General features: G+C 36.9%; 1 protein-coding gene across 11 annotated transcripts in view; it reads right to left on the bottom strand.

Annotated features, from left to right (window-relative positions):
- Positions 1-12,603, bottom strand: part of LOC105469869 (solute carrier organic anion transporter family member 1A2) — a 164,115-nt gene that overhangs the window by 128,717 nt on the left and 22,795 nt on the right. For 3 of the 11 annotated variants that reach the window (XM_071072089.1, XM_071072087.1, XM_071072091.1), the window contains one exon: positions 6,352-6,466. The exons of 7 other annotated variants lie outside the window; for them this stretch is intronic. The gene's annotated coding sequence lies outside the window, so the exon portion shown is untranslated. Of the gene's footprint in view, positions 1-6,083; positions 6,317-6,351; positions 6,467-12,603 lie in introns of those variants that run through there. One more of the 11 variants, XM_011721418.2, reaches the window with a different exon arrangement.

The following is a 12,603-nucleotide window of genomic DNA, read 5'->3' as shown; positions in this document are numbered from 1 at the left end:
GAGGCTAGTTCTTCCTCCACTGCCTATCAAATTCATTTTATAGGACCAGTTTTTTTTTTTTTTTTTAATTCCACTGACACTAACTGTAATCTCAAACAGACTGCACTACTTTCCATTGACTTTCAAAAGAAAAAAAAAAAGCCTTCTGGTCACTTTTAGTTCCCCCAAAAGGCGCAGTTCTGGATTAATATGTCTAGTTCACTTCGCACTTTATGTAAACCAAATCTCCTTCCCTCCCACTATATCAGGTCCAAAGTCTACATTTGAGAAAGAGGGTCTAGGTTATTTCTCTATTTTTCATCCTAGTTTCTCTCCTTCTGCCTTCCTTTTTCTCCTACAATTGAACAAAGCTGTTCTATCTCCTCTAGAGTTGAAACTTAAAGGGGAAGAGTTAATGAAGGAAGAAATGTCTTCCTTGATTCCTTTGCCCAGGGCAGTATCTAAAACTGACTCTTTCTCTTAAGGCCACTTTCTTGAATTCTTTGGAGATCCTACCCCTCATTCATGGTCTGACACCTGCAGTATCTTTGGCAGGGTAAATGCATCTCCTCTGACTATCACATCCAATTTCTCCCTGCAACTTTAGATATTCAACCTACACTTTTAGCCTCTTTCTACTAAACTCTCATCACCACTCCATACGACCCAATCATTCTGGATGTAAGACAGCCCCAAACTAGCTCTGGGTAACCCATGGCTGGCTGGCGTGAAGCTCTTTTTTAAATGTGGCCTTCTCTTCAATTCACCTCCTGGCAGGTGGATCCAGCCACAGCCTTTTGCCTTTTAGACTTCTTGAATTTCTTAAATATGAATTGGACGCCAGTCCCCTGTGTCTCCCAAACTGCAGAGGACAAATATAAAGCACTCTGAGCAAACTTAAAGTTATGCTCCCTAGGCTTTAAATCAGAAGAAAGAATAGCTTACCTTTCCCTAACAGAAGTGAAAGTGGGACTCACAGCACAACTCTCTCTACAGAAACGACTTTTATCTTTATCTCCACCCTTTGATCTCTAGTGCACCTCTCTACCTGCACAACCTGTTACACATGCTGGCAATGAGAGTTTTCACAAACCCTGTTCTTGTATATTTTACAACTTTATTTTACAAGTTCCCTAGGTGGTCTAAAACAGGTTCTGCAAACCAAGGTATATGAATATTTAGAATGCATAAAATTTTCCAAGGGGTACATGAACATTAATAGTTTTAAGAGAAGTCACTTTCAATTCTTCATTTTCCATGTGGACCCTTTTGAAAAGCCAACCTCTCTAAAAATGTATCTTAAGTTTAGTCATCATGCTAGTCCTTCTTTCCCAATCTTTGGCCTCTGCATAATTTCCTTTTCAAATGTTACAAAAGGAAGGACTTATCTCTCACCGATTCTAAATCTTACTGTGGCATATTTCATCCTCCTCTCCTATAATCAAATAATTCATGCCTCCTGGGGTAGAATCACATGAGACCATATTTCTCTAAGTCTCCTGTTTAGCACTGGCCAAATACCTTATGTTTTGTAGTTAATTTTCCACCAGAAGATTTCATTGTACACTTAAAATCAGAATATATATATATGCAGATAAAGATCAAGATCACATAATGAGAACACAACTGATAATAAACCCTCTATCAATCTAGCAATAGGTAGAACACAGACATGGTTCACACTGCACAGTGATTTTCATTGCTTCCCCAAAAGCAATCTAGGTAACAATGCATTAAACCTTAGAAAACCAGTTTCCTTTATTTAAGATTAATTACTCCCATTCAGAGAATGATAAACTCTGATTCTACTAGATGCATAATAAGAAACATAACCATTTTCAATTGTGAAAGAAATTCTAATCAATATAGATATAAAATTCTCAAAAATATTTATTTCTGTTGCTCTGTCAAGATTTTTGAAGCTGCTTAGAGACCAGCCAGATTAAAAATTTTTAATTTGGCAAAGATAAATAAATCTTTGCTCAGCTTATCAAAGAAAGTTCTGCAATAGACAATGTCCAATTTAATTTTTTTAGGCTGATATAATCTATGTGTAGCTTCAAAAACAAGGTGACTATAAGAGATAAACAGATACAGTTAGTAATCCTTTTTTCAATCTAGATAAAATTGTAAGGTATATTTCTCAGAAATCAGCAAAATGAAAGATTCTAATAACTAATGTATTTTTCTGTAAAAATTTTGAATGTTTTCAACAGACTTGAAAGAAAACCAACGTATCAATTGACAGTAATTTTTGATATTGCAACACAATTTGAATTTTGACATATAACTATAGAGGGTTCAAATAACCAAGTGACATTACTGTAGTAAAATGCCTTCCCTCAACACCATCTTCATGTAAACATATTTCCTAGTGCTTACTTCTATAAAATAATAACAGAACTGATAATAAACCTTGTATCAATCTAGCAATAAGCAGAGCACAGCCATGGTTCAACATTGCACAGTGACCTTCGTAGAGAAAATATAAATCTAGGGTGTCTGTAAGTGAAAACCCCCTTTCCAGATTAGGTGCTCATAGATTTCAAGAAAGAAACGTGGGCCCATGCACAAGACAGTGCTTCAAAAGACAGTGTCTATGTACATCTTTCTTCCCATTCTGGTCAGCTTGCCTTAGTGGCTCAGCAACAGTATAAAATATTGGGCCAGTGCAGTAGTCTGTAATCCCAGCACTTTGGGAGGCCAAGGTGGGCAGATTATTTAAGTCCAGAAGTTGGAGGCCAGCCTTGGCAACATGATGACACCCCATCTTTACACACATACACACACACACACAAATTAGCCAGAAGTCATGGTGGATGTCTGTAGTCCCAGCTACTAGAGAGGCTGACATGGGAGGATCTCTTTAGCTCAGGAGGTAGAGGCTGCAGAGAGCTGTGATCGTACCACCACACTCCAGCCTGAGTGACAGAGTGAGACTCTGTCTCAGAAATAACACACACACACACACACACACACACACACACACAACAAAAACAAAAACAAAAAATAACACAAGAAAAAGAAATGTGCAGGGAGACATACCGCAGTTACAGCAAGCTATTCCTGAACAAGGTGATATGGCCACCTCTACAAAATCAGCTGTGCACAGAGAAGAAAAAGTGCTTAGAATGCTGGTCCTGGGGAATAGTAAATTATCCCAGCAAGAGGCTTGCATAACATTTTTTTTTTATATTTAGATATTTTTCAACACCTGGGAGTGGGTGGTACACTCAAGCCACTAATACCAATGGCTAAAAAGCTTAATTCACATAAAATAACAGATCCTTCCACTAGTATTTTGCTAACAATTGCTTACCATCTTGTCAGGAAGATGATGATGATAGTAACATAGCAGGCACTTAACAAAGCACCATAAGTGTGCTGTGAAATAACCAAGCTAGTCTCATGAAAATCAGGAACAAATAAAGGTTGCCAGCTAATATAATTATTATTCATCACTGTTTTGATATTTCTTGCATTAGCTAATACAAGCAAATGAGAAAATGAAATTAATACATAAATATTGTAAATTTAAAAACAAAATATATTTAATTATAGAAAATTACTAATACTGGCCGGGCGCGGTGGCTCAAGCCTGTAATCGCAGCACTTTGGGAGGCCGAGACGGGCGGATCACTAGGTCAGGAGATCGAGACCATCCTGGCTAACATGGTGAAACCCCGTCTCTACTAAAAAATACAAAAAACTAGTCGGGCGAAGTGGCGGGCGCCTGTAGTCCCAGCTACTCAGGAGGCTGAGACAGGAGAATGGCCCGGGAGGCGGTGCTTGCAGTGAGCTGAGATCCGGCCAGTGCACTCCAGCCTGGGCGACAGAGCGAGACTCCGTCTCAAAAAAAAAAAAAAAAAAAAAAAAAAAAAGAAAATTACTAATACTTGCAAAACACAAAAAAGTTCCTATATTGTAATTAATAAAAGAATTTGATACAGAAACATGATACAAAATATATAAAACCAAAGGCTTTTCTTTATACTGGCAGTATAATACAAAAATTAAAATAAAAATGAAATAGCATTCATAATAACAATCAAACTATAAAGTACCCCAGAAAACTTTAACAAAAATGTGCAACTGTATGAAGAAGAATACAAAATTTTATATTGAAGGTCATCTTGCATGAATTAAGAAAAACTATCATGCTTACTGGACCAAAGAAAATCCATAATATTATTAAAACCTTTATCTTTCCTAAATAAATATAAATATATAATGCAATTTTAATCATAATTTTCTTGAGATACTAATTTTTATTTGAATTTTCCTTTATGATTTTAAATGATTTTTAATTTTAATTATTTTTTATTTTGTTTATTTCTACTTTTTAGTTTGACTTTAAATTTTATAAGGAAGAATAAATATGTAAGATTTGCCTAAAAATATTGAAAAAGATGGTAGGTACCTGACATAGGAGATACTAAAGCCTTCTGTGATATTAATTTGATTAAAATACCATGTTATGACCACAAAAAATGTACAAGTTACTGTACAAAACTGAGTTTATAACTACAACCAATATAAATATAAATTAAAATGTGTTATATGATAAATACTTCAGCAGAAGTATACATATACATAATAAATACATAATAGCTCAGCAGAGAAAGTATAGCTTATTTAATAAATGATTTTATAATTATAATTAGATCTTCATTCAACAAGAAAAGAGTGGTATTCCTGCATAATGCCATGTTTAAAGATGAAAAAGAGCAATAGATTAGGGATTTTAATGTTAAAATAAAATGTAAAAAAAAATGTGAAAAATAAGAGTAATGTTAGGTTAAAGAAAAACTTTTTTAAAAAAAGACAAAAAAAAAAAAAGAAACTATAATGGAAAAAAATTATAGAGTCTACTTCTTTAATAGTACAAATTTACACAAAGGCAAAAAATACCATAAATAAGTTTTTTAAAAAATAGAGAACATGTTTGAAATGTATATGAGAGGTAAGCTTTATAACTCTAATGTAAAATAGAGAACTTCTACAAATTGAAAAGAAAAAGCAAACATGGGTAAAATGTATGAACTGGGGTTTATAAAAGAGGAAAATGGCAAATAGACAAAAATTATTATAACCTTTTTATAAAAGATGCTAAATCTCACTGGTATCCAAGGAAATGTGATTGAAAAGTAGCACAATACCCTCATTTTTGCATATAGTAAATTAAAAAAATTTTTTGAAAGATTTATCACATACAATGGAATGGCGTGGAGAAGTGATGGGATTGTATATTGCAGTACATGATGTTTCTTCATTCCACTTTTGGAAATTCATTCTGCAGAAAGAGATATTCTTATCTCAGGATTTATGGACTAACCACAATTTAGATATACATGCTGACCTAGAGGGATGTCCATAGTTCATAAATGATTACAGCAACAAGTCAAGATATGTATGTAATGATGATCCTATATTTGTGAGTAAAAATTGTAGGGGAGCATATGTGTATAATTACGTACATCATGTATGTTTTATGTGAGCATAGAAAGAAATGTAAAAAGATATGTGCAAAATTGATTTTTTTATATACTCCTCTGTTACTTGGCTTTGAAAAACTAATGTTCTCATTTTTGAACTTTAAAAGAAAACTAAAAAAAAATGTGTATATGTGAGTGTTAAGTGTGTAGCTATGCATGTTATAGACAACTAATGTTCTAAGATTTCTAGAGAGAGAGAGACATGTGAAGAACACGGGGCTTGATCAGAATTGGAACGATGGTTGTGGAAGAACTGGATAAACAAAAAGGGACTTTCCAGGCCAATGACAAGACAGGAGGAAAACAACATTATCCAGAATCATTTAGACATACTTCTAATGCTCCAAGCCACTTGTAACTACATATTTAAAAACTCAATGTAAACCTGTATCTGTGCATGCATAAACAAACAACATTATTATTACTTCACAAAACGAATCCTGCATTAAACAGAATTGTCATTGCTATAGGACTGTATAAACAAAATAATTAGAAAACCCAAAGAATCTTATAACTAAACATTAAATCTCCTTATATTTTTCCAAGTAAAAATGACTGAATTGCAACCCATTAAACTTCATTTAACCCAAATAAATGAAGGACTTTTACCTTAGCATTCACCAACATCACCATTCATTGTTGCTTCCATACTGTAAGATCATCAGATTTTTAAAAAATTACATATTGAGTAGCCAGTATGAATAAAGCACCTCAAACGTGTAAGCTGGAGCTTCTTGTTCGTCAGAGAAGCAGAGTTGTAAATAAAAGGATCTTTGTTTACGTAAGTTTTAATCCTTTAGTTAAGTTTCTTTGGCTCTGATGGTTGCATAAAACAGGTTATAATCTTGGAAACAGGTTCTAAGATTACTGTACTCACTTGGAACCAGAGGCTCCTCCTTGCTTTTTTCTTTTTTTCTTTTCTTTTTTTTTTTTTTTTTTTGGTTGCTGTTTTTTTAAACAGTTCACTCTTAGGTGGCCTTGGCTCCAATATCCTGTTGAAAAACCTCAGTTAATGGCACTAAACTTTGCTGAGTGTCAATTTTCTCAGATTTTTTCTTTTGTGATTAAGGCGCCTTTAACAAGTCTCTTATAAATCAAAGACAACATGTTAATTTACTCATTGAGTCAATTGACACACATATATTTGAGCATGAGTTCAATTTTCATTGCAGCTGGATATCCAAGAAAAAATGACACCAAAACGGGAATGAGCTTGAAAACAGAGTTGTTGTAGACAAATATAATTTCTGTGGGATGCCACTGACATTTTTCAACAGTAGCCTGAGATGCAAAAACCAGTGTCTACAGATTATTCTATCAGTAACTTTCTAGCTGGATGGGATAAGTAAAAGATTAGAGGCTACGTAAAGTAATTAGGTGGTCATATCCAGGTGTAATTTGTAATGGAGTGGATAAAATAGTGAGATTGATTTTTTTTAATTTTGTGGGGAAAAGAAAGAGAGATCAGACTGTTACTGTGTCTATATGGAAAGAAGTAGACATAAGAAACTCCATCTTGTTCTGTATTTGAGATGCTGTTAATCTGTGACCCCACCCCCAACCCTGTCCTTGCAAGAGACATGTGCTGTGGTGACTCAAGGTTTAACAGATTTAGGACTGTGCAGGGTGTGCTTTGTTAAACAAGTGCCTGAAGGCAGCATGCTTGTTAAAAGTCATTACCATTCTCTTAATATCAGGTACCCAGGGATACATACACTGTGAAAGACCTCTGCCTAGGAAAGCTAGGTATTGTCCAAGGTTTCTCCCCATGTGATAGCCTGAAATATGGCCTCATGGGAAGGGAAAGACCTGATCATCCCCCAGCCTGACACCCGTGAAGGGTCTGTGCTGAGGATGATTAGTATAAGAGGAAAGAGGGCCTCCTGGTGTAGCAGGACAAGCCGCAGACAAAACTCCTCAGACATGGAAATAAAGAAGGAAGGGGTTTATTCGGCCGGGGCATCGGCAAGACTTCTGTCTCAAGAGCCGAGCTCCCCAAGTAAGCAATTTCTGTCCCTTTTAAGGACTTGCAACTCTAAGGGGGTGCATGTGAGAGGGTCGTGATTGATTGAGCAAGCAGGGGGTACATGACTGGGGGCTGTGTGCACCAGTAATTAGACTGGAACAAAACAAGATAGGAATTTCTATACAGTGCATTTCTATACAAATGTCTGTAATCTATAGGTAACAGAACCAGTTAGGTCAGGGGTGGATCTTTAACTACCAGGCCCAGGGTTCGGTGCTGGGCTGTCTGCCTGTGGATTTCATTTCTGCCTTTTAGTTTTTACTTCTTCTTTCTTTGGAGGCAGAAATTGGGCATAAGACAATATGAGGGGTGGTCTCCTCCCTTGCTGGTGGTTGAGATAGGGAAAGGCATCTGTCTCCTGCCCATCCCTGGGCAATTGAACATCTCGGTATAAAACCCGATTGTATGTTCTATTTACTGAGATAGGAGAAAACCGCCTTAGGGCTGAAGGCAGGACGTGCTAGTGGCAATGCTGCTCTTTATGCACTAAAAAGGTTTATGGAGATGTTTGCATATGCATATCAAGGCACAGCACTTTTCCTTAAACTCATTCATATCACAGAGATCTTTGTTCATATGTCTTTCTGCTGACCTTCTCCCTACTATGATCCTGTTGTCCTGCCACTTCCCCTTTTCCGAAACGGTAAAGATAATGATCAATAAATACTGAGGGAACTCAGAGACCGGTGCTGGTGTGGGTCTTCTGTATGCTGAGCGCCGGTCCCCTGGGCCCACTTTTTCTTTCTCTATACTTTGTGTCTCATTTCTTTTCCCAAGTCTCTTGTTCCACCTAAGGAGAGACGCCCACAGGTGTGGAGGGACAGTCCACCCCTTCATAATTTTATTTTATATTCCAGGATACATGTGCAGGGCATGCAGGCTTGTGCCATGATGATTTGTTGCACCTATCAATCCGTCAACTAGGTATTAAGCCCCGCATGCATTAGCTGTTTATCCTGATGCTCTCCTTTCTCCTCGCTCCCCAACAGGTCCCAATTTGTGTTGTTCCCTCCCTGTGTCCATGTATTCTCATTGTTCAGCTCCCACTATTAGTGAGAACATGCAGTGTTTAGTTTTCTGTTCCTGTGCTAGTTTGCTGAGGATAATGGCTTCCAGCTCCATCCATGTCCCTGCAAAAGACATGATCTCATTCCTTTTCATGGCTGCATAGTATTACATGGGGTATATATACCACATTTTCTTTATCCAGTCTATCATTGGTGGGCATTTGGGTTGATTCCATGTCTTTGCTGTTGTGAATAGAGCTGCAATGAACACACTCCTGCATATATCTTTATAACAGAATGATTCATATTCGTTTGGGTGTATACCCACTAATGGTTTTGCTGGCTCAAATAGTATTTCTGGTTCTAGATCTTTGAGGAATTATCACCCTGTCTTCTATAATAATTGAACCAATTTACATTCCCCCCAACAGTGTAAAAGCATTCCTATTTGTCCACAACCTCTCCAGCATCTGTTGTTTCTTGACTTTTTAATAATCACATTATGACTGGAATGAGATGATATCTCAATGTGGTTTTGATTTGCATTTCTGTAATGATCAGTGATGCTGAACTTTTTAAAATATTTGTTGGCCACATAAACGTCTTCTTTTGAGAAGTGTCTGTTCATGTCCTTGGCTCACTTTTTAATGGGGTTGTTTGCTGTTTTTGTTTGTTTGTTTGTTTGTTTGTTTTTTGTCTTGTAAATTTAAGTTACTTGTAGACTCTGGATATTAGACCTTTGTAAGATGGATAGATTGAAAAAATTTTCTCCCATTCTGTAGGTTGTCTGTTCACTCTGATGATAGTTTCTTTTGCTGTGCAGAAGCTCTTTAGCTTAATTAGATCTCATTTGTCAATTTTTGCTTTTGTTGCAATTGCTTATGATGTTTTAATCATGAAATCTTTACCCTTGCCTATATCCTGAATAATATTGCCTAGGTTTTCCCATAGCGTTTTTATAGTTTTGGGTTTTACATTTGAGTCTTAAACTACCATTAACATTTTTCACTGAATTTGAAAAAAAACTACTTTAAAATTCATATGTAACCAAAAACACAAGTATAGACATGTATAGCCAAGAAAATCTAAGCAAAAAGAACAAAGCTGCAGGCATCACGATACCAAAACTCCAAACTATACTACAAGGCTACAGTAACCAAAACAGCATGGTACTGGCACAAAAACAGACACATCAACCAAGGAACAGAAAAGAGATCTCAGAAATAAGACCACACATCTATAACCATCTGATCTTTGACAAACCTGACAAAAACAAGCTATGGGGAAATGATTTCCTATTTAATAAATGGTGCTGGGAGAACTGGCTAGCCATATGCAGAAAATTGAAAAGGACCCCTACCTTACACCTTATACAAAAATTAACTCCAGATGGATTAAAGACTTAAGTGGATTGATATTTTAAAGGGAGAAACATGATGCAATGCTATGGAATGTTTAAAAGCACTAGCTGAACCCAGCACTAGCATTGACTAGCTGTTATCTTGGACAAGTTAATTAACCTCATTTTTAAACATATACCACAGGATAATCATAGCACCTACCTCAAAGAGTTGCTGATGTTGTTATTTCATTCAAGAAATACTTATTGAGCACCTATTCTATGCCAAATATTTCTAGGTTCTAGAGATATTGTTATAAGCAAAAGAGTCTAAATTACTACTCATGGATTTTGGTCTGGTTGAAGGAAGAAAGAAAATAAGTCAACAAGTAAGATTAAGATGGAATCCTTTTCTTTTGCTAGATCAAATGAGTAAATATATTTAAAATGGGGTGTGTGTGTGTGTGTATGCGTGTGCAATGCTTGGTAACCAAATCAGAACTTTTTTTCTAAAATCCCTTTTAGAATTTCTCAGATGTTACTTGTACTGCTTCTCAGCTGCTGCTGATGAGGCTTCTTTCACTTTTTCCAACTATTTAAGTAGTTCGAAGAAAGACAGACAGAAAAATATTTGCCAGTAGTGAAGCTCTGTGGACAAAACCTGGGAACTGCTTCAAAAGTAAGGGGAGGAGCCCTGATCACTCCTGCCATCTTATCTGGAGTGGAAATGGACATTTCAACCTTTCATTTCTCTTGAGAAGCTTCAAGCAGCAGGACTGTTTTCTACTCTCTGGTAAAAATTAGAGTTAACATTTGTTGAATATTTATGATGTGCCACAGGTTATTCTAGGAACACAGGGCTGTTAACTAATGTAATCCTCTCAACAAATGTTTAAAATAAGTACTATTATTATCCCACTTTTACGGATAGGACACAGGTACAGATAGGCTTTATCATTCCCAAGATTTCACAGCTGGTAAGCAGAAGAGTGGGGATTCGGTCAGCTTCAGAACACTACACTATACTGCCTCTCAGTATTGATATTAAATTAGCAAATAGATGTGAAAGAGACTTAAAATAATTTTGGAGACAGCTGCATGTTCTTTCTCTTTCTTTTGTTGAAATATGTATAAACTCTTAGAACGTTGAAAACAGTGAAGAACCAAACCACAGAAAACATATGGTAGTCTATATATCCCAACTTTTCTCAAAAGAAAACATTTCTCAAAAGAAATCACATTGCCTATGTTCAAAAGCACCCTGGCTCCATGCCTGGCCCCCACCCACACCCACCTCCTTGTTTCACTTTTTCATCTTCTGTCAAGATCATCCAGGGCTTTTATGAAACAATTTAACAAAATAATTTCAGGAAGGCAAAAGTGCTATGAAGACAATCAAACAGAATGATGGACTTGGGAGTGCCCAGGGGTTTACATTTTTGGGGCGTGGACTGGAAAGTTCCTTGATGAAATAATGCTTGAAATGAAATTCAAAGCGTAAGAAGGAAACAATGTGTGAATATCTAGAGACAGAATGCTTCAAGCATGGAGATCAGCAAATGCAAAAGCCCTAGGATGGAAGGAAACAAGCTTGGCATATTTGATAAGAAGGTTGGTGTAGTTGGAGAAAGAGAGCTATCCTCACTGAGGGGAAAGGGGAACAAGATGCAGCTGGAGCATTGGGCAGAGGCCAGGTCATGTACCGCACTATGCCCAGCAAGGAGTTAGGATTGTATTTATTGGAAATGGGAATCCATAGGAGGGTGTGAAGCAGAAAAACTACTTGATCAAATTTGTGTTTTTAAAAGGCCTATTTGGGCCAGGTGCAGTGGCATATGCCTATAATCCCAGCACTTCGGAAGGCCAAGGCAGACGAATCGCTTGAGCTCAGGAGTTCAAGACTAGCCTGAGCAACATGGCAAAACCCCGTGTCTACAAAAAATACAAAAATTAGCCAGGCATGGTAGTGCGTGCCTGTAGTCCCAACTGCTCCCTACTCAGGAGGCTGAGCAGGAGGATCACTTGAGCTTGGGAAGTCAAGACTGCAGTGAGCTAAGATTGTGCTACTGTACCCCAACCTGGGTGACAGAGACCCTGTCTTATAAAAATAAAAATAATTTTTAAAAAAAAAGCCTTTGGCTGCTCTGTGGAGACAGGACTGGCCAGGGGAAGGAAGAGTACAGCCAAATCGCTACTGCAAAAGCTCAGGCAAGAGATGGTCAATGGGTATAAGTTTGGTGTTACTGACAGTAAAAATCTGCACATATTTGGAACTTATCTGGGAGAGAGCCTGAAAGGTTTACTGATTGAGCTTTTCTGGAAGGCTTTCTATAAGGGGAATATTTAGAAAATTCTGTGGCAACTCCTCGGATAAGGAGTTGTTAAGGAACCAAATTATTTTCCCTAGTACCTTAGTTACTCTGGTAAGTTTTTACACAAAATAATGTTCCTGGGACTTAGATGGGCCTGTCCAAAATGCACAAAAATGCCTGTTTTATATGACAAACGGATTTATTAACCATGCATAAAGTGTTTCTAAAACACTGATAATGTCCCTTAGTCATAAAAACACATTCTTCCCTTGCCTCTTTGTGTCTATCAACCTCCCTCTTTTTTTTTAACCAGAAACAATACGCTTCTTTGAATAAATATCTACCCAAGGTCATCATCCCTCCCTCAGCAACAGTGAAACATAGAGTCCTTTAAGTTGTCACTGTTGACCCTCTCTCTACTCCCAATATTCAACGCGATTTCTTA

Source organism: Macaca nemestrina, chromosome 10 (genome assembly GCF_043159975.1).
Source record: "Macaca nemestrina isolate mMacNem1 chromosome 10, mMacNem.hap1, whole genome shotgun sequence".
In the NCBI taxonomy this organism is placed as follows: Eukaryota; Metazoa; Chordata; class Mammalia; order Primates; family Cercopithecidae; genus Macaca; species Macaca nemestrina.
This window is presented reverse-complemented; position numbering and strand designations above follow the sequence as displayed.